This window comes from Mesocricetus auratus, unplaced genomic scaffold, assembly GCF_017639785.1.
Source record: "Mesocricetus auratus isolate SY011 unplaced genomic scaffold, BCM_Maur_2.0 Super-Scaffold_100037, whole genome shotgun sequence".
NCBI lineage: Eukaryota > Metazoa > Chordata > Mammalia > Rodentia > Cricetidae > Mesocricetus > Mesocricetus auratus.
The window spans coordinates 10,835,009-10,860,133 of record NW_024429215.1 but is presented as its reverse complement, the minus strand read 5'-3'; the positions used below and the strand labels follow the sequence as shown (position 1 = coordinate 10,860,133).

Genomic DNA, 25,125 nt, shown 5'->3' with positions numbered 1-25,125 from the left:
CCAGCACCTCCAAACAAGGACTCTAGAAAACCTTGAAGAGACTGAAGAGATGTCTCAGTAGTGAAGAGCTTGTGCTGATTTTCCAGTGGAACCAAGTTCAGTTCCCAGCACCTATGTCAGATTGGTTATGGCTGACCTGGGCTAGCTCCGGGGAATCTGACACCCTCTTCTGGCCTCTGTGGGCACACAGAGAAGGAGGAATGGGGGAAAATAAAAATAGAATTAAAAAGACAAAGACTTTGATGATTGACATTTATAGTATTCCCTGCAGTGCTCAGGAAACACTATTGAAGAGGAACCAGAAAGAATGTAAGGGCTCGAAGATGACACAGGGCTTCAAAATGCCATTGTATGGGTAACGCACAGCCATATTCATCACGAACTGAACAACCACACAAAACTTCGAATCCAGCTTCTCCCCCTAGAGACCCAGTCAGTCCTCATCCGGCTCCACTTTGCCAATCTAATTTTGTTCATAGGAAGCGACTGTAAGAAATCCCAAAACTTAAGGTTTTTGTTATCGTTTTGGTTTGTTGGTCTCATCGATGCCACGTGAGTTAAATCCTTCTAGCTCACTAGCTTTTCCTACCCTTGTCACTTTCTGTTGCAGTTCCCCCAACCCAAGAGCGTCTAAGGGCGGGGTTGACCCCAGGCTCCGGAGTTAAGAACTGTTTGAGACGACGCCTCGGGTCTCTTTAATCACAAAGGACCCGAACTCGAACCAGAAAGTCGGTTATCGCGATCCCGCGCGGCTCTGTGGACGGACGGTTTCATTGCCCTTAAACTTTAGCCGCTTCCAGAACCTATGTTTGCCTGCATGGACGCTGCGGAGCTACGGAAACTACATTACCCACGATTCTTTGAGCCGAGTGGCCAAAGGCTGGACCAATGAACTCTGAGAAAGGCCTTTTTTGGTGCTCGGACCGCAAGCTGTGGGCAAGACTTCCTACATCTCCGCCAAGCGGTCCTTGTAGCTGCCTTGGGGCTATTTCTGGCTATCATTTGATAAAAAGAGTGTGGAGTGGGAAACAAGGTGGGCAGAGAGGGTGTAGATCTACGTCCCTATCACTGGCCATGAGGGATGCTCGACCATTTGCAGAGTATGACGACGGCTGCCAAAGTGGTGCAACCTGCTTAAGAAAGTGTCGCCCTCCCCTCCCTCCACCCCCCCAACCCCCTTCCCCCCCCCCCCCCCGGCCTCACCACAGTCCTAGATCTGCAAGAGGTTCGCGTCCCTACGGTAGAAATCCCTGTGTCCAGAGCAGTTGCGAGCTTGTGAGTGGAATCCCGATGACTGTTGGCGGATGTGACTGGATGAGAGTGGGACCCGCAGAGGTCTAGTTGACAGGTGTGTGTGTGGTGTCTTGTCTGCGAGGTTGAGCAGGACCATTTTTAGGCCTTCCAGTGGTGAGGTGAGGAATTTTTTTTTACTTGTATCTTTATGGATCTGGGACTGAGTGAGGCTCGGGATGGGAGAACATGGTTTACAAGACTCTCAAAGTAGCCTTGAGGACTTAACACTGAGGCTCCGGAAGGTTGAGTCTTTTGGGACTCAGCTTTGAGTGCTGAAGACTAGGGATATATAATCCAGCCGTAATAAGGTCTCATGGCTCCAGGGTTATACAGGGATTGAGGGGAGGATGCTGAAACCCCTACCTACCATGATCCTTCACAACCTTCTTCCCGCTGACTCTCATGACGACCAAAGCGCTTATGGACTGTTCACAGGTAGGTAAGGAGTGTTCCAGGGGCTTCGCTGATGACCTCACTAGTTGTCTCTGGGATTGTGTGCTAAAATGATAGTTTCACCAGCGTTCCACTGCGTAAAGCCTGGAGAACTCCCAAAGCAGGAGTGGAAACTCAGGCTGGGGGTTATACAGAAAGGTTTCTCACAAAGAGAAGAAAGGCTGCCCCGGGCACGGTTCCAACATACAGAACTGAAATGTAAGACTGAACTTCCGTAGAGACCACAGGTTGCCTCTCCTTCTGCTGAAAATTAGAGCAGCAGGGCCAAAGAAGTCAGGCCTGGAACGTTCCGTGTCTGGTCTGCACGTGATGGGAGCAGAGGCGATTTGGTGAGATTTTTACCAGGCTCCCCATGGCTGCAGCAAGAACATGCTGTCATGGTTACAGCTCAGATGGAAAGGTGTCCTGGCAGTTGGAAGCCAGGGGATATTACAAAAGCACATGGTACAGCAAACCTCACAAAGAGATTTAGCCAGAGGGGGAAAAAAGCAGGAGGGTGGCTGCCTCTGCTCAGGGAAGAAACAGTAGAGAACCGAACAGTTTACAGGACTTGTATAGAGTTTCTTGGGGAGGAGGTTGGAACTTTTCAGGGTGAAGTTTTCCAGGGTGGAGATTGGTGGGATTTCAAGTGCAGAGATTGGGTGCTTTTTATAGCTAGGCGAATGGGCAGGGTCCGGCAGTTAGTGCACACAGAATATTCTGTGAGTGGAACCTGGCAGTTGGAGGTTCTCAAGGGAAGGGTCTGGTCATTCTTGTGACTTGAGGGGCTTACACACGTTATGGGGATAAAATGAGGTGATTGACACCCTAGAGTCGTGCCTACTTCCATTGTCCAAGGAACAGCTCATGTGACTTCATCATTGTGATGAGCAGAGGGTAAAAACTGTGATTGGGATCTGGGTTGCTTTTTCATTTAAGAAACCTGAGTTTTTCTTCTGAGGGAGTGAGAGCAGGGTAAAATAACTCAAGGGATTTCATATTTTTAGATTTTTAATCTGATGGAAGCTTAACCAACTGCATTTTAAAGTTGACTGTAGAAATCTGTTTGGGGATATATATTAGGATATCTGAAATTTTGTTTTGGTCCTCCTAAGAATGAGGTGTAAATTCTCATATGAATATATACCCCATTAATCCTAGCACTTGGGGGGTAGAGGATGGCAAGAGGAGTTCAATAAAAGAATGAGCTATACTTTAACTTTTAAATATTTCAAACGTTTTGTTTAGTACTGGGTATCATGACTTGAGTATCTGGGTAGAGTTGGCAGGTGTCACAAAGATAAGGGAATGAAGGAAAGGAATTCAGTGAGAATTTGATGAACTGACAGTAATCAAAGGCTTCCAAAGAAAGAGTGGGTATTAGTCAGACATATAGAAAAGTTGTGTCTAGGCGACAGTGTAGCCAGTATGAGTGCCTGTTCATCAGACTTTGGGCTCACCAGCATTGAGAAGTGTCTGAAGACTTTCAGTCAGGCTGCTGGGTTAGCTTAGAGCCATCTAGAGTGGAAAGCCTCTGGGATTGAGCATTCCGTTGTTAGAGATGGAAAAGCTGTGGAGAGACTGCCTTAAATGCCCCTCCCTGATAATGATTTTGACCACATGACCCAAGGAGAAATGTGTACAAAAGAGAGAAATGAGAGTTTCAAACACATGTGTGTTGGTATTCAAGACATAATAGTAAAGAGTCAGTTCACATTTAGGTGTGTATGAAGGACACAATCTAGAGAATCTCAGGATGATTGTCAAATACAATAAGTTACAGCCCTGTGTTTTGCCAAGCTCAGAATTACATGGCTTCCTCCAGCATGCCTATGAGTACTATAGGAGGACACAGTTATACTAAGGCCATGGTAACAGGTGAGTTCCCGTGGTCTTGGAGCCTGGGATCACCCAAAGAAGTGCAGTTAGTGTATGAAGGAATGGTGGGTAGGTGGGTGAACCTGGAATCCTAGGAGATTCGATCATTGAGTGACTTGTTCCCATCATGACAGGGATATGTGCCCTTTGAGGATGTGGCCAGGTACTTCTGCCAGGAAGGATGGGAGCTCCTGGGTGAAGCTCAGAGACTGCTGTATCTCCATATGATGCTGGAGAACTTTGTACTTATAACCTCCCTGGGTAAGGCGCCCGTACCTCCCTGTGTACACCTTTCCTTCTGTTCATATCATCAGACTATGGTCTCTGTTGATTATGCCACTTCCTTGAGAGGTGCATCATGGGTGCCTGCACTGAGCTGTGTACATTGCCTTCAGCTGCCCAAATATGCAATTCCCTCAAAAGAGTGAAAGTTCTGAGTGACAAGAGTCATGCCATCAAAGCTATAGTTCCCACTTGGCGCTCTCTCTCTCTCTCTCTCTCTCTCTCTCTCTCTCTCTCTCTCTCTCTCTCTCTCTCTCTCTCTCTCTCTCTCCCCTTGACCTGGTGACTCTTCACATCCTTAGTACCATTGCTCCGTTTTTATCATCCTCCTCCCTGACAAATCTTTATAGCCACCTGCTGTGGGAATTGGCAGGCAATGTCATGATTAGTACTTGTATGGACTATGAACTCTTTTTTGGGGGGGGGCTTTAATACAGGGTTTCTCTGTGGCTTTGGAGGCTGTTCTAGAACTAGCTCTTGTAGACCAGGCTGGTCTTGAACTCACAGAGACCCTCCTGCCTCTGCCTCCCTAGTGCTAGGATTAAAGGTGTGTACCACCAACGCCAGGCTGTGGGCTATGAACTCTTACCAGACCTTCCTCTAAGCTTTTTTTCCCCAGTACTTACATTTCTTCCTAATGGTCTTCTGTGTACTGGATTGTTCTAGACCACTGCTGACCACTCGCCTGTCCTGCTTTTCCTCAAGACTTGCATCATACAATTCACATGTTCTTAGACAAGTGGTACTGTGGGGAGATGCTTGGTTTTATCACAGTGTGAAAAGCAATAGGAGTCTGGGGGAAGCTTGGCCCTCATGCGTGGCAACTGAGTCAGGAAATGACATCAGAGTTGTGTTTAGATTACACCAGAAACCTGTTATACAGCAGTGTTTTGATGTCCCACTAGCCATATCTCATTTCTGTTTTTCGTTTACCAGGTCCCAACCTTTCTTCCTGGCCAGCAAGCATCACTTGTCCCCTCATCAGTATCTTCCAACACTGACCCATACTTAGTATGCCCTTTGAACATTTATCATTAAATAGCCCTGCAGACTTCTACGGTTAGAATTCTCTGGGCCTAGTCATAGTGTGCTATGAGTCTACTCTTGTCAAAGGAGTATGTCCAACAGTTATATTGTTGGATTATATGATAAGCTAGGTTTTTTAAATATTTGTAAAGATTAGCTTCAATGTGTCTGACCAACAAGGAAGGATGTTCATGGGGTCCAGGTGTTTTTATGATGCTAACAACCAATTCTGCAGTGTGGCAGGCACTGCCAGTCTGCGTTTGGATTCAGATTTGATTCTATCAGAAGTGTGAAGTATGTCTCATGCATTAAAGTCTCAGTCCCTTCAAACTCTACTTGCAAACCAAATGCCCAGCATAGTCCATTTCTGTCTATGCAACTACAAATTTGAGAGTTCTCCCAACATATCTCTGGTTTAATAATTTTCTAGAAAAACACTGGTATAGACATTGCTATTCAGAAATGCCAAAATGAGTAGTTTCATTAGCCAAGACATAGGCAGAGGGCCAGCAAGATGGTTCAGCAGATAAAGGCATCTGTGATCAAGTAGGGGGTCCCATGTTTGATCCCCAGGCCCCACATTGTAAAGCTATATAAATAACCCCTAAAAGTTTTCTTCTGACTTCTACAAAAGAAAAGTAGAGGGAAGAGGAAAATGAGGGAGGAAAGGATGAGGGAGTGAAGAGAAGGAAGGAAAGATTATTTGGGCAGAAGTTTGGGCAGCTTTCGGTCCTCTATACGCACACCACTCTCCCAACACTTCTTTATAGTGATCAACCCAGATGTTTTCTAAATCAGGTCATGTGGTGGTTTTGATGACCATCTCAAGACCTTCATAAAAGGCATAATTGACCTAGTCATTGCTTGTAATTGATTATCTGATTCCACTCGTCTCCCCTCCCAGTGATCAGTATGGGGTTGAAATTACAGTCTTTCCTTCATATCTTGGACTTTTCCAGGACTTGTCCACAATGGAACTTATGAATGGTTCTGTGGACTAGTTAGCACATTAACAGAGGCATTTTAAGATTAACAATGGATACACCTGGGCTAACCAACACAGACGCAGTGGAGATAATTCACCCTTTATACGTTATACTTTGTATGAGTTTAGATCTTGAAAGCCCTGGTTTCTTTTGGTTTGGTTTGTGTTTCAGTTTTGTTTTGTTTTGTTTTGAGACAGGGTTTCTCTGTGTAACAGCCCTGATTGTCCTGGAACTCACTCTGTAAACCAGGCTGGCCTCCTGAGTCCTGGGATTAAAGGTGTGGGTCACCACCACCCACCCAGCAGAGAGCTCTGTTTTAGCTTACTATAGGTTATCATTTTAGTAGTTGTAGAGGTAGTTTTTCTTTTGGTGTTGAATGCTGAAGCAAGGACTTTGAGCTTGCTTAAGAACCCCTCTACCCCTGAACTACATATCTAACTCAATATTAACTTCTAAACAGGGACCCCATTGGGTCCATTTGATTGAGTCATCTTGTTTCTAAGACAATCTAAGTTTGTTATTTCCTGAATTAAATTTAGACTATCTCATGGGTAGAATGATTTTGGTGGACTTTGGAAAGGAATATGAACTTGAGGTTCAGTGTCTGGCCCTAAGACTGACAGAGAAGAGGAATGTATTCTTGGATATACACGGAAATATGATTTTTGTATGTCATTTCTGGATTGCTTTTTTCCCATATTAACTCCATGCTACCCACTGAGCCCTTTGTCACCTGTTAACAATTTCTCATCCTTCTACTGGGCGTGGTGGCACATTCCTTTAATCCCAGCACCTGGTAGGCAGAGACAGATTGATCTCTGTGAGTTCGAATTGGCCTGAGCTACAATGAGTTCCAGGACATCCAGGGCTATGTAATGAGATTCTGTCTCAAAACAAACAAACAGCTGGTCATGCTTAAAGAGTCATTCCTTAGGGGGTTAAAACATCATAGAGAAAAAACAATTAATAAGGCATCATTGATAGACTCTATCCACAAGTAACATGATTTTGAACAGCATTTTTCTTCTTTCAGATTATTGGCATGAATCAGAATATGAAGGAAATCTTTCTGTACAAAGAGTTTGCATAAATGTCACAAGCCAGGACTCCAAAGAAAAGTCTCCTCACTGGGAAGACTCACTCCTGTGACATCTGTGTTCCTGTCTTGACAGACATTTTGCATCTGGATGGCCCACCTGAACAAAAACTATTCTTTGTAGAAGCATGTTCAATCTTCCAGAGCCAAAAGCATCACACTGCCAAGAATCCATTAAAGGGAGATGTGGACAGAGACTTCCTTGTGAAAAACTGCACACTCCATGTATCAGGGGATCCTTTCATTTATAGGAAAATTAGAAAGGACTTCCCAGCTAGATGGGAACTTCTCCAGTCCCAGAACAGTCCCAAAGATAATAAGCTAAGTGAAGTCACCAAGACTGCAGAGGCTAATAGTAGAAAATGTCCCTTTAAATCCCAAGAATTAGAGCTTCAGGTAAGTTTGGGTCCCCCTGGGACCACCCCCCATCCTCACCCATCACCCATCCCCTCTATATTCTGGGGGCCCGCTCCTGGCATCCAGAGGACTCACCCACACAGGAAAGGCATCAGTCCTTCCAGACCCCAACCTCCGGCGTCCCCAGCTTCAGGTGAGCTCGGGTCCCCCTGGGACCAACCCACCCCCACCCATCACCTACTCCCTCAATCTCCCGGGGTCTGCTCCTGGCACCCAGAGGACCTGCCCACACAGGAAAGACACCAGTCCTTCCAGACCCCACCCTCCAGCATCCCCAGCTTCAGCTTCAGGAAAGGAGACCAGTGGAGACAGAAAGACCCCACCTGCACCCACTGGAAGAAAAGATGGAAAGAAGACAGAATAAGAGCTCACTCAGCAATATAAAGACAAACATGACCCCACCAGAATCTAGAGACCCAACACCAGCAAGACCTGAAAAGCACTACATAGATGAAGCAGAAGAGACAGACCTTAAAAATTATTTTATGTTCTAATGTCTGATAAGTTTTAATCTTACTAGTTATACTAATAGTTGGCCTAACTAGTATTTTGAAGTCAAATCAGCCCCTCTTAATATTTCTGTTGGTATAGGTTAATAAGCTCTGATTATGTAGGAACATTGATAGGGGAAGTCCTTCTGTGTATATGTTTGTCTTATTGGTTGACTGTTGGCCAATAGGGAAGCAAGATAGGTGGAACTAGCAATCGAGGTCTGGGAAATGTAGTCAAGCATAGAGAGTCACCATGTGATCCTGGGAAGAAAAGACACATGAGGCTGGCATCCTCGGTAAGATAAGACCTTATAGAAATATATATGTTAGTAGTCATGGGTTAATACTTAAGACAGAACTAGCCAATGAGAAGCCCTGGACATTGGGCGATAGCATTGTAACTTATAGAGTCTCTGTGTCATTTGCAACTGATGCATCTCTGGAACGAGGCTGGCAGAAAGAATGCTCGTTACAGAACATGATGGTTAAAAAGCTAAATCTAAATGTTTTATAATATTTTTAAATTATAACGATGTCCCGCGCTACCGTCTCGCCAGCAAGAACGACGCAGAACACTCGGATCCTTCTGCAGTAAAGCTTTAATGCATCTTGAGAGATAGATGATCAGCTTCTTAGAGGGAGACCCCAAGCTAAGAAACCCAGCCCCTTATATAAGCCTAGGAGCTCCGAGTGAGATGTGTAGAGCCGGGATTGGTGGTTTGCACATCACCCCAGATGACGTCACGGGAGAGGCACAGTTTAAACGGTTAACTCCAACTGACAGCGACAGTTAACTCCAACTGACAGCGACAGTTAACTCCAACTGACAGTGGATGTCAGCGCCATCTTCTAACGGCAATAGCGATAGCGAGGGCGGCTCCTCACATCTCCCCCTATTCATTTATTTTTGAAGCAATAGGACACCCACAACTTTGGAGTGGAGATAGAGGTCAAATCCCCATGTGCAAATTCGGAACATGTACAAAGCTCCTCTCCAGGGTCTTATCCCCAGAGGAAGTCCTGACCAGTCCGATGTCTTTTTTCTGGGGGAAGGAGATCATGACATAGAACCTTCATGCAAGATGACTTATCTCCCAGGAGAAAGTCGTTATACCGCAGACCTCTCCTGTGCAGTGCTTAGCCTTGCAACTCCTTGGGCTGCTGAAGCCTACCCACTCTATCCCGTGCAATGAGACTAGCCTCGTGGGGTGCAAGAGCTGGGAGGCCAGCGACCTATTGCTTTAACATGGTTAACCAAATGTCAGGGGATGCTCCGTGTTCTAAGGCAGCAAGTGCTTGTGCCACCACCACTTTCTCCTTTTGTTTGGGCTCTGAGCGTACACACCATCCAAAGCATCAACACTATTCCACAGCAGAGAACTAGGCTAAATGATCCTACCCCCACCCATTCCTTAAAATAAGAAAATGCAGATGAAATCCAGGGGGAGAGGTCTTCCATCAGAGAAAGATCCAGATGCGTCGAATTCACTTGCAGGATCGCCATTCTCAACTCACGGAGTGTCTGCTCAAACTCAAAAGTCCAATTCTGTAATAAATGTTGAGACAGAGCTTTTGACAGGTTAGCTGCTCTTGTAAAATTCTCATATTGTACTAAGTGACACAAAGGCCAGGCAACTTTTGTTCACATCCCAATTGGGCCATCTGCCACAATATATCCAATTGTTCCTGAACCAAATTAATCTGTTGGTTTACCAACATCAGGCCTCCTTGTATCTGAGAATTGGCAGTGGCCTGTTTATCTAGGACCATGGTCACAGTGGCCTATAGTTCATTAATGGTTTGAGTTGTCTGCACAGTGGCAGAAAGTGCAAGGGCCGAGGCGGTAACCGAAGCAGTAACCGCGGCGGTGGCTATCAGGCCCACAATAATAGCAGAGATCCCAAAAATCTCGCTTTTCCCTAAACAAACTCAAATTACTTGGCGCCTCAACAGGAGCTGGAATAAATCGAGGCATGCGCATTACCAAAGCAAAAGGGTGCTTAATAGCATCCCAGCATAATGCATAAAAACAATTCTAAGCAGAACAATTTATTTCTTTCTGATTCTTACCTAAGGTATCATTACTCACAACCCAAATAAAGGGCAGCTGAATAATTAGTTCTCTTAAAAGGGGTATACTTAACATTGGAGGAGGACCAATCAGATGATCCAGAGCTCTGTCCCTCACTCAGACTGTTGCCTAATGCCCCTTTCCAATCAAAAGTAATCTGTCCCTTCTCACTATCATAGGAGAAAGATCAGTACAGCTTCCATTAATTCAAAAGGATTAGCATTAGATCTTTCTGGATCCATATGAATAAAATTATCCTTTAATGAAGAAATCACAGTAAAGCACAAGCTTCCTACTAATGACAAGGTTCTCTCATCCTGAAAACTCTGTATCTGAGGATCTAAAGGCAAAAAGGCAAGCCCCAACTCTCTATTATTTGTGAAAAATCTAGGGAACACCTGGGCATTCTGCATCACTGGCATCGGTAGGGGAAGGTAGACATGATGGCCCACCGTAACTCTCCCATCATACTAGGAACCATCATCCCGAGTAGGAGAGTCTTCATCACCCACTTGGCCTCCATCCTTCTTATTCTGGAGTTGTGAAGGAGCTCTTCGAGTGAGTCTTTCAGGGATCCACAGGGGGTTTTCTTCCTCCTGTGGAAAAACACACACAGCTCCCCTGGATCTTATAAGAATAGGATCCGGGCCTTTCCAGAGATCAGTCAAGACATCTTTCCATTTTACCATTTCTTTTGGCCTATCAGGCTCTAAACTGTGGCGATCAGCCGCAGTGTGGCCTTGGGCATCACAGTTCAAGAAATTAAGGGTAAAAAGTGCCATGGATACAGCAACTCTTGGTACCGAGGGTAGAACATCCTCAATACTCCCCTTTTGTTTAATCAGATATGATTTGAGTGTACGATGGGCACGTTCCACAATGCCCTGTCCTTGAGGGTTATAAGGTAGGCCAGTTAGATGGGTAACATCCATTTGCCGACAAAACTGTCGGAATTTTTGAGAGGTATATGCTGGTCCATTGTCTGTTTTTAAAATTCTGGGTTTTCCCCAAGCACTCCAGGCCTCAAGGCAATGTTGAATCACATATGAGGCCTTTTCCCCTGTTAGGGGTGTGGCAAACATTACGCCAGAACAGGTGTCAACAGAAACATGAACATATTGAAGCCTTCCAAAAGAGGGAATATGAGTAACATCCATCTGCCACATCTGCAATGGTCTAATGCCACGTGGGTTTATTCCCATGTGGGGAGTAGGTAAGAATTCGCAGCAATTCTGGCATTGAGTAACAATTTCCCTAGCCTCTTTCCTGGATAGAGCAAAACGACGGCGCAAGGTCTCAGCCGTCACATGAAAGCGCTTATGGAATTCTTTTGCTGCTTGTGCATGGGTAGACAAGGCAGCGGCCACCAGCTTTGTAGCCTTGTCCGCTAAGTCATTCCCTAAGGACATGGGACCTGGGAGTCCAGAATGTGCTCGGACATGGGTAATGAAAACAGGAAATCTCCTATTTAACAAGGCAGCTTGTATCTTCTGAAAGATGTTAGCAACTCTGCTGGAGGATCTTATTATTCCAGCTATCTCAAGGAGATTAACTGCATTAACCACATAAGAGGAATCTGATACAATATTGAGGGGTCCTGGAAAAGCCTCAAGAACCTCCAGTACTATCAGACATTCTACAACTTGAGGTGAAGTTTCATTATATTGTTTAGATATAACCCTATCCTTGACCACATAAGCTCCCATACCAGTTTTTGATCCATCAGTGTACACCACAGTCCCATCTGGGAGTGGGTCTTTAGCTGTCACTTGTGGAAACACTATAGCCTGGTTTAGGGCAAACTGTAAAATTGGATGCTTTGGAAAATGATTATCAATTTGTCCTGAAAAGGAAGTAACTAAAACTGCCCAATCACTAGATGTGGCTGCCAAGGTCTGAACTTGTGCAGCAGTATAAGGCACAATCAAGGAATCAGGATCCCTGCCAAAATGTGTAACAGCTGCTTTTATTCCGCGAAGCGCGAGCTGTGCAACAGCATCAGGGTACCAGTCAATAATCTTAGCAGGGGAAGCATTTGGATGAATCCAAAGTAATGGTCCATGTTGCCACAGGACTGCAGTTGGCAATTGAGCTGTCTTAAAAACACACAGATTAAAAGGTAGTGACTCCTCAATTCGTTGTAATTGTGCTTCCTGTAAGGCCTCTTCCACCATCTGTAAGGCTCGGTGGGCGGCAGGGGTAAATTTTCTGGGTGAGGAGATATGAGGCTCACCCTCCAGGAGATCGAAGAGGGGTTTTAGATCAGCAGATGGAATTTTTAAAAAGGGCCTCAACCAATTTATATCTCCCAGAAGTTTCTGAAAATCATTTAATGTTTGTAAGTGGTCTTTGCGAATTTCTATTTTCTGAGGAACTATATTTTTGGGAGTAATCTTTGAGCCCAAAAAGAGGCCTGTATCTGCAATTTGAACCTTTTCTGAGGCAATCTCTAATCCCCACTGTTTTAATTCAGCCACCAGCATGGGAAAAGCCTTTTGTAAAACATCTAACTCTTTGTGACAAATAAGAATATCGTCCATATAATGGATAACGATTAAAGATGTAAATTGCTTCCTAATTGGCTCCAAAGCCTCCTGCACATATAGCTGACATATTGTTGGGCTATTGGCCATGCCTTGCGGCAGTACCTTCCACTGAAATCTCTTGTCTGGTTCCATATGATTAAGAGAAGGGATAGTGAAGGCAAACCTTGGTCTATCCCGTGGGTAAAGTGGAATAGAGAAGAAACAATCCTTAATATCTATAATAATAAGCTTCCAATCTTGAGGAAGTGCAGAAAGCAAAGGAAGGCCTCTTTGAACAGGGCCAAAAAGATGCATCTGATTGTTAATGGCCCGCAGGTCGTGGAGTAATCTCCACTTCCCAGATTTCTTCTTAATAACAAAAATTGGTGTATTCCATGGGGAGGTAGAAGGCTCTAGATGCCCCAGCCGTTCCTGTTCTTGCACTAATCTTGTGACAGCCTCTAATTTTTCAGAGGATAGAGGCCATTGAGAGACCCATAACGGCTCCTCTGTTTTCCATGGTATGGGTCGTGAAGCCTCAACGGCCCCTAAATAAAACCCAGTCCTTTTCTACCCCGATTTCCGTGTTGTGTAATGGGTTTTATTCTGCCTTGTTCTTGCCTACCCAAGCCTCTACCATTTGTATACCCCATCTTTGCCATAATGGCTGATGCCTGGGGGAGTATTCATTAGTTAGGGTCATGCCCATGGCTTGTAACACATCTCGTCCCCATAAATTTACAGGGAGTGGCAACACATAGGGGGTAAAACATCCCTGTTTGCCTTCAGCATCCCGCCAGGTTAAGGCTGAGGCACTGATGGCAGGAGAGGACTGGTATCCAAGACCTTGTAGAGAATGAGATGAAACAACAGTGGGCCAAGACTTCGGCCACCAATGGAGTGAAATAATGCTTTTGTCTGCTCCCGAATCCATTATCCCTTCAAATTCTTTTCCATTAATTAACAATTTTATTGTAGGTCTCTCATTTAGGGGTATAGCCAGATAGGCTGAATCACTTCCAGAAGATCCCATAGCCCTTTTTTGTAAAGTGTAGGTTTCTCCATCCCCGAGGGAGGGCAGCAACACCAGTTGTGCAATTCTATCTCCCTGCTTTATAGAAAATACACCCCGAGGGCTAGAACAGAGAACTTGAATCTCCTCTTTATGATATGGGTCAACAATCCCAGGATATATAATGAGTCCCTGTAAAGTTAAGGAGCCACGGCCCAGAATAAGCCCAATGGTGGCAGGGGGCAAAGGTCCAGGGGAATGGACTGGGACCGGTTGAACATTCATTTGGGGCATGAGTAAGAAGTCGGAGGCGGCACGCAAGTCCATTCCGGAGGTTCCTCGGAAACCTCTACTTCCTCTTGATTGCTTTTCTGAAATTGGTTCCCATATTTCTGAGGGCCCTGGGACCATGGGCCCCGTGACCCGTTTTTTGATTGGGGTACCTTGGATTCTTCAATAGGGGGCAGAAGCCTCCCTTTTACATCCCGGACTGACCTGCATTCGCTAGCCCTATGATAACCTTTACCACAACGATAGCAAAGCTTCGATTCTCTTGTTCTTTCAGGGGCTTGACAATCTTTCTTAAGGTGCCCCATTCTCCCACAATTAAAACAAGCTTTTCGATTAGATAAATCTCTATACCTGTGCGTTTGTAAAATGGCGGCAGCTAGTCCTGCATTGGTTAGGGGTCCCCCCAGCTCCCTGCACACTCTGAGCCAATCTTGTAAACCTTTGCTTTTGCGAGGGCGATAGCCGCTCGACATTCCTGGGTTGCTTGTTCATAGACAAGTTGCTCAATCAGGGGCATAGCTTGTTCTGAATCACCAAAGATGCGACTGGCGGCCTCTGTCATTCTGGCCACAAAGTCTGAAAATGGCTCTTGGGGTCCTTGGACAATCTTTGTAAGGTGTCCACTGGACTCTCCCCTTTTGTGAGGGCCTTCCATGCTTTAATAGCGGCGGCCGACACCTGACCATAGACGCCCCAGATGTAGTTGGTTTGATTAAGGGCATGTTGACCCTGACCTGTCAGCATTTCAAATGTCCACTGCCTCTGATTCTCATCTTCAGCCGTGGCATTAACTCTAGCTTGTGCCTGGGCTGCATCATACCAGAGCGCCTTCCATTCCATGTATTGTCCCATGTTGGGAAGCACTGCTTTCACTGTCGTTTGCCAGTCAGTGGGAGTCATGGCAAAATTAGCAAGCCTTTCCACCTGTAATGTGGTAAAGTTAGCATTGACCCCATAATTACGAACGGATTCGGCCAATTCTTTAATTTGATTGTAATCTACGGGGTATGTACTCTTCCGCCTTCCACATTCTCGAATACTGGAAAAGCCATTTGTATTTTTCTCCGTTCCTCTAAAGGTAAAAAGGAGTCAGTACCAGTATTCAGCCGAAGCTCATATGGCGGAGGCGCTGAGGGGCGTGAGCCCGCCGGATTTATAGGCGGTGGCCTCACATTCATTTTTGTTTTCAGTGGCCGGTGTCTATCAGGGTGATATCTTTTTCCTCATACCGTGCCACCTCCTCCTCTAGACCACCTTCTTCGCTAGAATCCAGAGTGTCAGAATCAGAATTATCTAGCTCCAAGGCTTCTAGCTCTACTGCAGGGTATAGACTAGATTCTGGCTTTTTCTTTTTCTTAGATTTGTTAAGGGGTGAATGATAACTCCCTTCTTTCTCTCCCCCTTTCTTAACTTCCTGGGAGGGCCTTTTTCTTAGACATGTCTTTTCTTTTGCGAGCTCCCATTCTCTCACTCCGTTCAGTTTCTGACATGCTATCCTGAACTTCCTCTAAGGTTCCCTGACTTTCTATTATAGCAGGGTGACAGGCCTCATCCTCCAAGCAGTTTTTAACTAGCTTCCAAATGGCTTTGGTACCTAAGCAGAGATCTCCTTCTGCATGCTTCCTGTCTAGTTCTTTACCTAGCTTGTTCCATGAGGCCACAGTGAGGGACCCGGAACAAGCATACCATGGTGCCACTCTATCTACCTCCTTCACAAAATTTTGAAGTGTTCGTGGTGCAATTTTAAGATCTCTTTGTTTTAGCACAGTCTGTAAGGCTGTAACCACTGACTGTGACGACCCCATCGCGCTGACAGCTTATCTAAAAACGCGCTCAACTCCGTTACCAGACTGACAGCACCAGACTGACAGCACCAGACTGACAGCACCAGACTGACAGCGCCAGATGGACAGCGCCAGACTGACAGCGCCAGACGGACAGCGCCAGACGGACAGCGCCAGACGGACAGCGCCGTTCTGTCAGCACCAGCCACGATGAAGGAGAAGGACAAACAGGACTAGCACCAAAGCCTCCACTGACCCGTCCCACGGTGATGACAAACTAAGGCCAAAGTCGAGAAAAGGGTTGTTCAGGATAAAGCATACCTCTCTGAACCTACGTCCCTGCAGTTCTGAATCCGCCCCGTTTTCCGAGGGGTCTCCCGCGGCGCCGGCGATGTTGAAGAGTTCCCGGGTTTCGGCACCAGATGTCCCGCGCTACCGTCTCGCCAGCAAGAACGACGCAGAACACTCGGATCCTTCTGCAGTAAAGCTTTAATGCATCTTGAGAGATAGATGATCAGCTTCTTAGAGGGAGACCCCAAGCTAAGAAACCCAGCCCCTTATATAAGCCTAGGAGCTCCGAGTGAGATGTGTAGAGCCGGGATTGGTGGTTTGCACATCACCCCAGATGACGTCACGGGAGAGGCACAGTTTAAACGGTTAACTCCAACTGACAGCGACAGTTAACTCCAACTGACAGCGACAGTTAACTCCAACTGACAGTGGATGTCAGCGCCATCTTCTAACGGCAATAGCGATAGCGAGGGCGGCTCCTCACATAACACCAATATAGAGAGTCTGTAGTCCAAATTCTCTTGTTAGTGTGAGAGAATTAACAGCAGCTTAAGTGTTAATAGGCCAATTTCTACTACTAGAGTATCTTGGGAAAAGTACTGAAACTTTGAGAAGAAGAATGCCCTCTAGAAATTAAACTCTGAAGTTCCAGCACACACAACAGATGGGGGAGGTGCATACACAAAGGAGAAAAGAATTTCATGAAGAAAGACATCAGCCCTTCCAGGCCCCAAACCCGGTGAGCCCAGCTTCAGCCCTTCCAGGCCCCAGACTCCAGTGAGCCCAGCTTCAGGAAAAACATCAGCCTTTCCAGGCCCCAACCTCCTGCAACCCCAGCTTCAGCTTCAGGAAGGAAGGAAACCAGTGGAGATGGAAAGACCCCACCTGTGCCCACTGGAAGAAGAGATGGGAAGATGACAGAATAAGAGCTCACTCAGCAATAGAAAGACCAACATGACTTCACCAGAATCTAGGGAACCAACACCAGCAAGACCCGAAAAGCACTATATATACGAAGCAGAGGAGACAGACCTTAAAAATTATTTCATGAAAATGATAGAGACCCTCAAAGAAGAAACGAGGAAATCCCTTAAAGAAATAGAAGAAAAAACAAACAAAAAATCCATGAAATGGGGGAAAAATTCAAGAAATAAACAAATCTCTCAAAGAATCTAAAGAGCATCAAGAAAAAACAACCAAAAAAATGAAGGAAACAACTCAAACAGTTGAAGGATTGAAAGCTGAAATAGAAACGATAAAGAAAACACAGAACGAGGGGATGCTGGAAAGAGAAAAGCTGGGTAAACAATCAGGAACTACAAATGCAAGTATCACCAATAGAATACAAGAGATAGAAGAGAGAATCTCAGGTGTTGAAGACTCATTAGAGGATATGGAGTCGTCAGCCAAAGAAAATCTCAAAACCAACAAATCCTTAACACAAAATATCCAGGAAATATGGAACACCGTGAAGAAGCCAAACCTGAGAATAATAGGTATAGAAGAAGGCAAAGAAATACAACTCAAAGGTACAGAAAACATATTCAACAAAATCATAGAAGAAAACTTCCTTAACCTAAAGAAAGATATACCTATGAAAATACAAGAATCTTACAGAACACCAAATAGGCTGGACCAGAAAAAGAAGTCGCCTCGCCATATAATAATCAAAACATCAAACCTACAGAGTAAAGAGAAAATATTAAGAGCAGCTAAAGAAAAAGGCCAAGTAACATACAAAGGTAGACCTATCCAAATTACACCTGACTTCTCAATGGAAACGATGAAAGCCAGAAGATCCTGGATAGATGTCCTACAAACGCTAAGGGAACAAGGATGCCAGCCCAGACTACTATATCCAGCAAAGCTTTCAATTACCATAGATGGAGAAAACAAAATATTCCATGACAAAGCCAGATTTAAACAATACGTATCCATGAATCCAACTCTACAGAAAGTGCTAGAAGGAAAACCTAGATCCAAGGAAGATAACTACACTCACAAAGACACAGGCACTATATAATCCCACTTTACAAAACACCAAAAGAAAAAGGGAGGAGAAACTACACAAAATAACTTCACTAACAATAAATCAAGCACAAACAAGAATCATCAATCAATGGTCATTAATATCCCTCAATGTCAACGGCCTCGACTTGCCTATAAAAAGACACAGACTAGCAGAATGGATACAAAGACAGAACCCTTCCTTCTGCTGCATACAAGAAACACCTCTCAACATCAAAGACAGACGTTATCTCAGAGTAAAGGGTTGGGAAAAGATCTTCCAATCAAATGGTCCCAAGAAACAAGCAGGTTTACCAATCCTAATATCTAACAAAATAGACTTCAAATTAAAATCAGTCAAAAGACATGAAGAAGGACACTTCATATTCATCAAAGGAAAAGTACATCAAGATAAAGTCTCAATTTTAAACATCTATGCCCCAAATACAAAGGCACCTACATTTGTGAAAGAAACATTACTAAAGCTCAAATCGCACATAAAAATCTCACACACTAATAGTAGGAGACCTCAACACTCTGCTCTCACTGCTAGACAGGACCCTATCAAAATTCCAGCACAATTCTTCACAGACCTTGAAAGAACAATAATCAACTTTATATGGAAAAACAACCCTATACAATAAAGGAACTTCAGGAGGCATCACCATACCTGACTTCAAGCTATATTATAGAGCTATAGTTCTGAAAACAGCTTGGTATTGGCACAAAAAATAGACAGACCAATGGAACTGAATTGAAAACCCTGATTTTAACCCATACACCTATGAACACTTGATTTTTTACAAAGAAGCTAAAATTATACAATGGAAAAAAGAAAGCATCTTCAACAAATGGTGCTGGCAGAACTGGTTATTGGCATGCAGAAGAGTGCAGATAGATCCATGTCTATCGCCTTGTACAAAACTTAAGTCCAAATGGATCAAAGATCTCAACATAAATCCAACCACACTGAAACTCTTAGAAGAGAAAGTGGGAGATACTCTTCAACAAATTGGTACAGGACACTGAGATTGACAATTAATAATGGGACCTCCTGAAACTGAGACGCTTCTGTAAGGCAAAGGACACAGTCAGCAAGACAAAAAGGCAGCCCACAGAATGGGAAAAATAATCACCAACCCCACATCTGACAGAGGTCTAATCTCCAAAATTTACAAAGAACTCAAGAAGCAAGTCTCCCCAACACCAATGAATCCAATTAAAAAGTGGGGTACAAAACTAAACAGAGAATTCTCAGTAGAGGAGTCTAAAATGGCTCAGAGACACTTAAAGTGCTCAACATCCTTAGCCATCTAGGAAATGCAAATCAAAACAACTCTGAGATATCATCTTACTCCTGTCAGAATGCCTAAATTCAAAAACACTAAAGACAATTTATGCTGGAAAGGATGTTGGGAGAGGGGAACACTCCTTCACTGCTGGTGGGAGTGCCAACTCGTACACCCACTTTGGAAATCAGTATGGAGATTCCTCAGGAAAATGGGAATCAATCTACCACAAGACCCAGCAATTCCACTCTTAGGCATATATCCAAAAGATGCAAATTCATATAACAAGGATATCTGCTCCACTATGTTCATAGCAGCATTATTTGTAATAGCCAGAACCTGGAAGCAACCTAGATGCCCCTCAACTGAAGAGTGGATAGAGAAAATGTGGTACATTTACACAATGGAGTACTATTCAGCAGAAAAAAAAACAATGGAATCTTGAAATTCGCAGGTAAATGGATGGCACTAGAAGAAACCATCCTGAGTGAGGTAACCCAGTCACAAAAAGACAAACATGGCATGTATTCACTCATATATGGATTTTATACATGGATCAGGATAGTGCCAGTCTGCACTTCCACTGACAGAGAGTCTGGGAAACAGAAAAGAACCTAACAGAGATATGCATGGTACCTCAGAGAAGAGGAATGAGGCAAGATCCTCTGAACAGATTGGGAACATGGTGAGAGGTAGGGAGAGGAGTGGGAGCTGGGAAGAAGAGAGGGGGAGAAGAGGAAGAGAGTAGGTCATGGGGGAACAGGAAGGTTGAGGGGGCGGGTAGATTAGGGGGGAGAACAGGATGAGAAATACCTGATGGAATCATAGGTTAGAAGAGAGATCTGGCACCAGTGAGACCTCTAGTGGTCTAAAGGAATGACACCAACTGGCAAATTAAGCAATAGTGGAGAGACCACCTTAAATGCCCATTGCTGATAATGAACTTGACGTCTACCCTAGATGAGTGTTTATCCCTGGCATACAAACAGAAATCGTTTGTCCATAACACAAAGAGGGATGCTCTCTTAGCCTGGACTCTTAGGGGAGTGCCTGGACCCTGCCCTGAGTGAAATGACAGATTCTGGTTATCCCCTATGTGGAAGGAAGTGGGGATAGGGTGGGAGGCAGTGGGGGATGGTGGGGGGGGTGCAGGAGGAGGGGAGGGAGAGGGAACTGGGATTGACATGTGAAACAAGCTATTTAAAATTAAAGTAATAAAAAAAAGATTTTTAAAAAGTCCCCAGAATTCAGAACACCTTCCAGCAGCAAACCCAAGCTTGTTCAGCCACTGGAAACACAGATTTTGAGCCCAGCAATTGCAAACAAGCCTTACAATAGAAATACTTAACATGTGCCATCCCAGAGAGGCAATCATCAGTAGCCTGAACTTTAGGAACAACGGATTTACCTTTTCCGACTGTGCGTATGAGCCTGTAATTTGGCTGCTAGCCAAGTGACTTTTAAGCAAGGGGTACAGTTTGTTTGCCTCTGATGAGAACAGTTCTGACATAGGGCCAATTCGTGTGAAAAGCAGGACCATTTTTATGAAGCCCCCACCTTGTGTGGCACTGTAGAAACACAGAGTAGTTCTCTCTTGGTAGAGTTTAGTGTGCAATGCTAACCTAGTTACTACTTCTGTTGCTCCCACTGTAGGAAAGCAAGCCTTCCTGGACCTCAGCGTTTGTGGCCTCCAAGTCTTTAATGACACTTTTTTTTTAAGATTATTGATCAGGAGACTGGAGAGATGACTCAGGGGTTAAGGGCACTAGCTGCTAAAGTCCCCAAACCCATGTGGCAGCTCACACATGTCTGTAACTGCAGTTTCAAGGGACCTGACACCCATGGCAAAAATGTAAAAGTAAAATACATAAAAAGAATAAAGGCAGAGCATTAAAAAATTAGTGATCACCCCAAGAAAATATTAATTGCTTTAAGTATCTCTGGTGCTCCTTGATACAGCTTGGACTAGTTACAATATTCGCACATGATTTTACATTTTGTGTGCTGTGCTATTGAACAGAAGCATTTCTTATGGGTTCTGTGGAGACACATGTAATCTTATGTCTATGGTTCTCCAAGTTTATGTCACAGGGATCTAGGAAAGAATAACATTTAGTGCAAAACATAGGGCATGGTTAATAGATTATGGAAGAGCTGACAGGAAGCCATATGCATTGTGTTGCTTGTGAAAACTGTCTTGAGCTCTAGTGACTGTGTCATGATCAAATCACACAACCAAATCTATATGTCTTGTACTTGGCGCCATTGAGAAGACATTCTTTTATTTTATTTATTGTGTATACATTGTTCCTACCTGCAGGCCAGAAGAGGGCACCAGATCTCATTATGGATGGTTGTGAGCCACCATGTGGTGCTAGTACTTGAACTCAGGACCTCTGGAAGAGCAGCCAGTGCTCTTAACCTCTGAGCCATCTCTCCAGCCCCAAGAAGACATTCTTAAAGTTCTGCAATTCACCATGTTTCTTGAGATTCCCCTCAAGTTTAAACATTATATAGGCCAAAATGTAAGGAAACTTAATTGAAATTCCCATAAAGAAACAACTGATGTTGGTTTTGGTCTTGGTTGGGGATCTGGCTTTGGCTTTGCCTAGCAAGTATTGCTCTTGTCTCAATTTGTATCAGCCTTCATTGTGCACCTCTGCCTCTCCAGCTGCTGTAAAACTACCCTTATCTCATATCAGTGAAAAATGGAAAAACAGCGGAGTTGCCAAACATAGTTTCTAGGAAATTGGAGATTTAATTTTTTCCCTTTTAGCAATTTTCTTTCGAATTTGCTTATGTAAAATTGAAATGTCACTACCTGTTAATATTCAAAGTGCGTACATTTAAAAAGTTTATCATCCCTATAAACCCATAAAGACATTGTGATCCCATTGACCAACGTATTCAGAAGTTGTATTTCTGCATAATTCCTCTGTGGTTCAAGGCTTTCAAAGTGTCCAAAGATTACCTATTTTTTTATTTTATTATTTTACGAGTGCAATTGTTTTGCCCGTACACCACATGCATGCCTGAAAGAGAGCATCAGATCCCCTGGGGTTGGAGTTGTGAAGACTTGTGAGTCATCATGTGGGTGCTAGGAATTGAACTTGAAACCTCCTCAAGAGCAAGAAATGCTCTTAACCGCTGAGCCAACTTTCCAGCCCAGTTTACTTTTTTAAAAACTGAGTTAATTTGCAGTTTTCATAGCTATTATGAATAGATCATAAAGTGCCAACTTTTTTTAATTATTCCTTAAATTGTATTTTATATGTATGAGTGTTTTGCCTACATGTATGTTCGTACACCAAATGCATGCCTGGTACCTGCAGAGGTCAGAAGAGGCTTTGGATCTTCTGGAACTACAGATAGATATGTTTGTGATGCTGAGAGCCAAAACCATGCTCTCCACAAGCATCCAGTGTTCTTAATCCTGGACTATCTTCAGCCCCCAGTTTCTTGTGGTTTTCAAAATAAGCAAATCACATTTCGATTCATCAGTGTTACTAATCAAACATTTTTCTGAGAATTATTCTCTTTTATGGATGTGTCACTCCTAATTCATATTAATGGCCAAGTGAATCATTTTCAGTTTGGTACTGTTAGCACCAAAAAAGCCACAAAGTGTATATACATATAATTTTCAAATGTGGATGTTTTATCCTCTTTGATGTGACTTAAACTAGTTGTACCCTTGTAATTTCAGCATCAGCATGTATGCCTACACACTCATAAGTTTGTCCATTCTTTCTTTTCCAAGACAGGGTTTCTCTGCATACTTTTGGTTGTCCTGAAACTCGCAAAGATCCACCTGCCTCTACCTCTCAAGATCTGGGATTAAAGGCATGTGCCGCCACCAACCAGCAAGTTTGCCCATTCTTGACAAAGGCAATCCCTTTGGGGTGGTGAGCTTTATATAATGTCAACTCACTGCAGTTTTAATTGAGATTTTATGATGTTGATAGTTTACCTTTTCTCATAAAACATACCATTTGTCTACATTTAAAGCGTATTGGCTGATAATCTTATTTTTTTCTAAAAAGTTAAAGACAATTAAACTAAGAGATGTAGTAGAACTTTACTTAGTTTTTGTTCATATGAGTAACTTTGAAAAATGAGATTATTGTTTTTGGTTACTAAAAATATTGTCACAGTATCAATCGCATGGACATAGTAATTTTTAACTTGAAATGCATTTTTAACATTTTCAGTGCATTCTTGAATCTAGTAAAAACAAACCTGTTGCATTGCTTACCAGTTTTCCTGATATAAATCATCCCAGTCAGACTGGCATATGATGTCACTATACGTGCACTTAGAAGGATATGTGGCATCATATTCTGTTTCTGTCATACGGATAGGCATATTGTCAACAACATGTAATCAAATAATTGTGAAGTGACAGTTTGGGGCAGTCAGACCCTTCCCTTTCTGAAATAGCTTTATTTCCAAACATGGTGACACACAGCTATACTCCCAGCACTCAGGAGACTAAGGCCAGAGGAACATTTAAGCCCAGCCCAAGGAACAAAGTGATACCATCTGTTAAAAAGTAAAATAAATCAATTGAAGTTCATTTCACAAACATTATACCTGTATAATGTGTGATAATTGGTATCTTGATACATGTTATTTTTTCCATTACGATGATAAGATATTTGATAGGAAGAAAGATATATTTGGGGCTTGCAAGATTCAGGGGATTTGGGTGCATTGTGATAAGCATGGCTGAGTGGCTCGGCCACCGTAGGAGCATGTTGGGGATGGCCAGGCAGAACAGTGTCTTCTGGAAGTGAAAGGACCACTGCACTCCTGAAGGTCAGTAAGCCAGCGTGAAGTGGGGTGTTTATTAGCCCCCACTGAGGAGTTGTCGACTATTGATGGCTGTTGAGGGGAGAGAATCAGTTTCTGGCAAGCCAACCATGCTTTAGTCCATAGCCTCACACCCAAAGCATATGGGGGATACAAACTGCACTCTGTGGGACACCCTGTCAAAAGTTCACTAAGTTCACATGCATGCTATGGTGCGTGTGTGTGCGCGCATGCACGCACACACACACACACACACACACGCACGCACGCACGCACACACACACCACTAAAATTTCACAATCCAGTACCCACCTACAGGGTCCCAGGCTATCTGCAAGTGATAAGTGATCCTGTTTCCTCCAGCCTTTGAGCTGGGGACCACTCTTGGGCCTGGACTCAATTCTGGGCCACTGTCTTATGAGGGAAGATACTCATTTCCATCACCCAGTGGGATGTACCAGGGAGGATGCAGTGTTTCTTGACCCCATCATCTTGTGCTTGAAATGAATCTCACCTCAGTCCTTACCCTTCAGTGTGGATTCCTGCTATTCCTCTTCCTGGGACATAACCTTAAACGGGTCGCTTTGCTGCCTTGTCCAGAAGATATATTCACATTTTCCTTTATGGGCTTAGAGGCATGATGTGTGTGTCTCAGGCCCAGGCTGGTCCTCAAGTGCCCAGTTTGGAGTTTGAATCTAATACTTGGATCTCACATCCTATCTCCTCAAAGTTTGCCGACAGACGTGGAAGTGGAGACTGTTGCTGGGCTATGCTTGAAAGGTACCACGGCAGGCTCAGAACAAGAGGAGCCAGGTTGCAACTGATAACAGCCAATGTGTCTGTCTGCCGTTCAGGCCTGTGAGATGGTTCCATGTGTGAACACACCCACCACCAAGTCTAACAACCTGAGTTCAATCCCTGAGGCACACAGAGGGGAAGGAGCACCAACTCCCACTAGTTATGCTGTGGGCCACCATACAAGCATCATGGCTCACTTGCACGTGAACGTATACACACATGCCAAATCAACACTTGGCCTGGAGAAATGGCTCAGAAGTTGAGAGAACTCACTGCTCTTCCATCTCCAGACTCCCCAAGGGCCTTTGGCCCAACCTAGGCCCTGGCAATCCTGCTTCTTCTTC

General features: G+C 44.1%; 1 long non-coding RNA gene across 1 annotated transcript; it reads left to right on the top strand.

The window, feature by feature from the left end:
- The first annotated feature begins 740 nt into the window (after positions 1-740).
- Positions 741-7,697, top strand: LOC121135363. Its single transcript, XR_005872508.1, has 3 exons — positions 741-1,728; positions 3,738-3,864; positions 6,931-7,697. It is a non-coding gene; the product is annotated as an uncharacterized LOC121135363 (long non-coding RNA).
- The last annotated feature ends 17,428 nt before the right edge of the window (positions 7,698-25,125 follow it).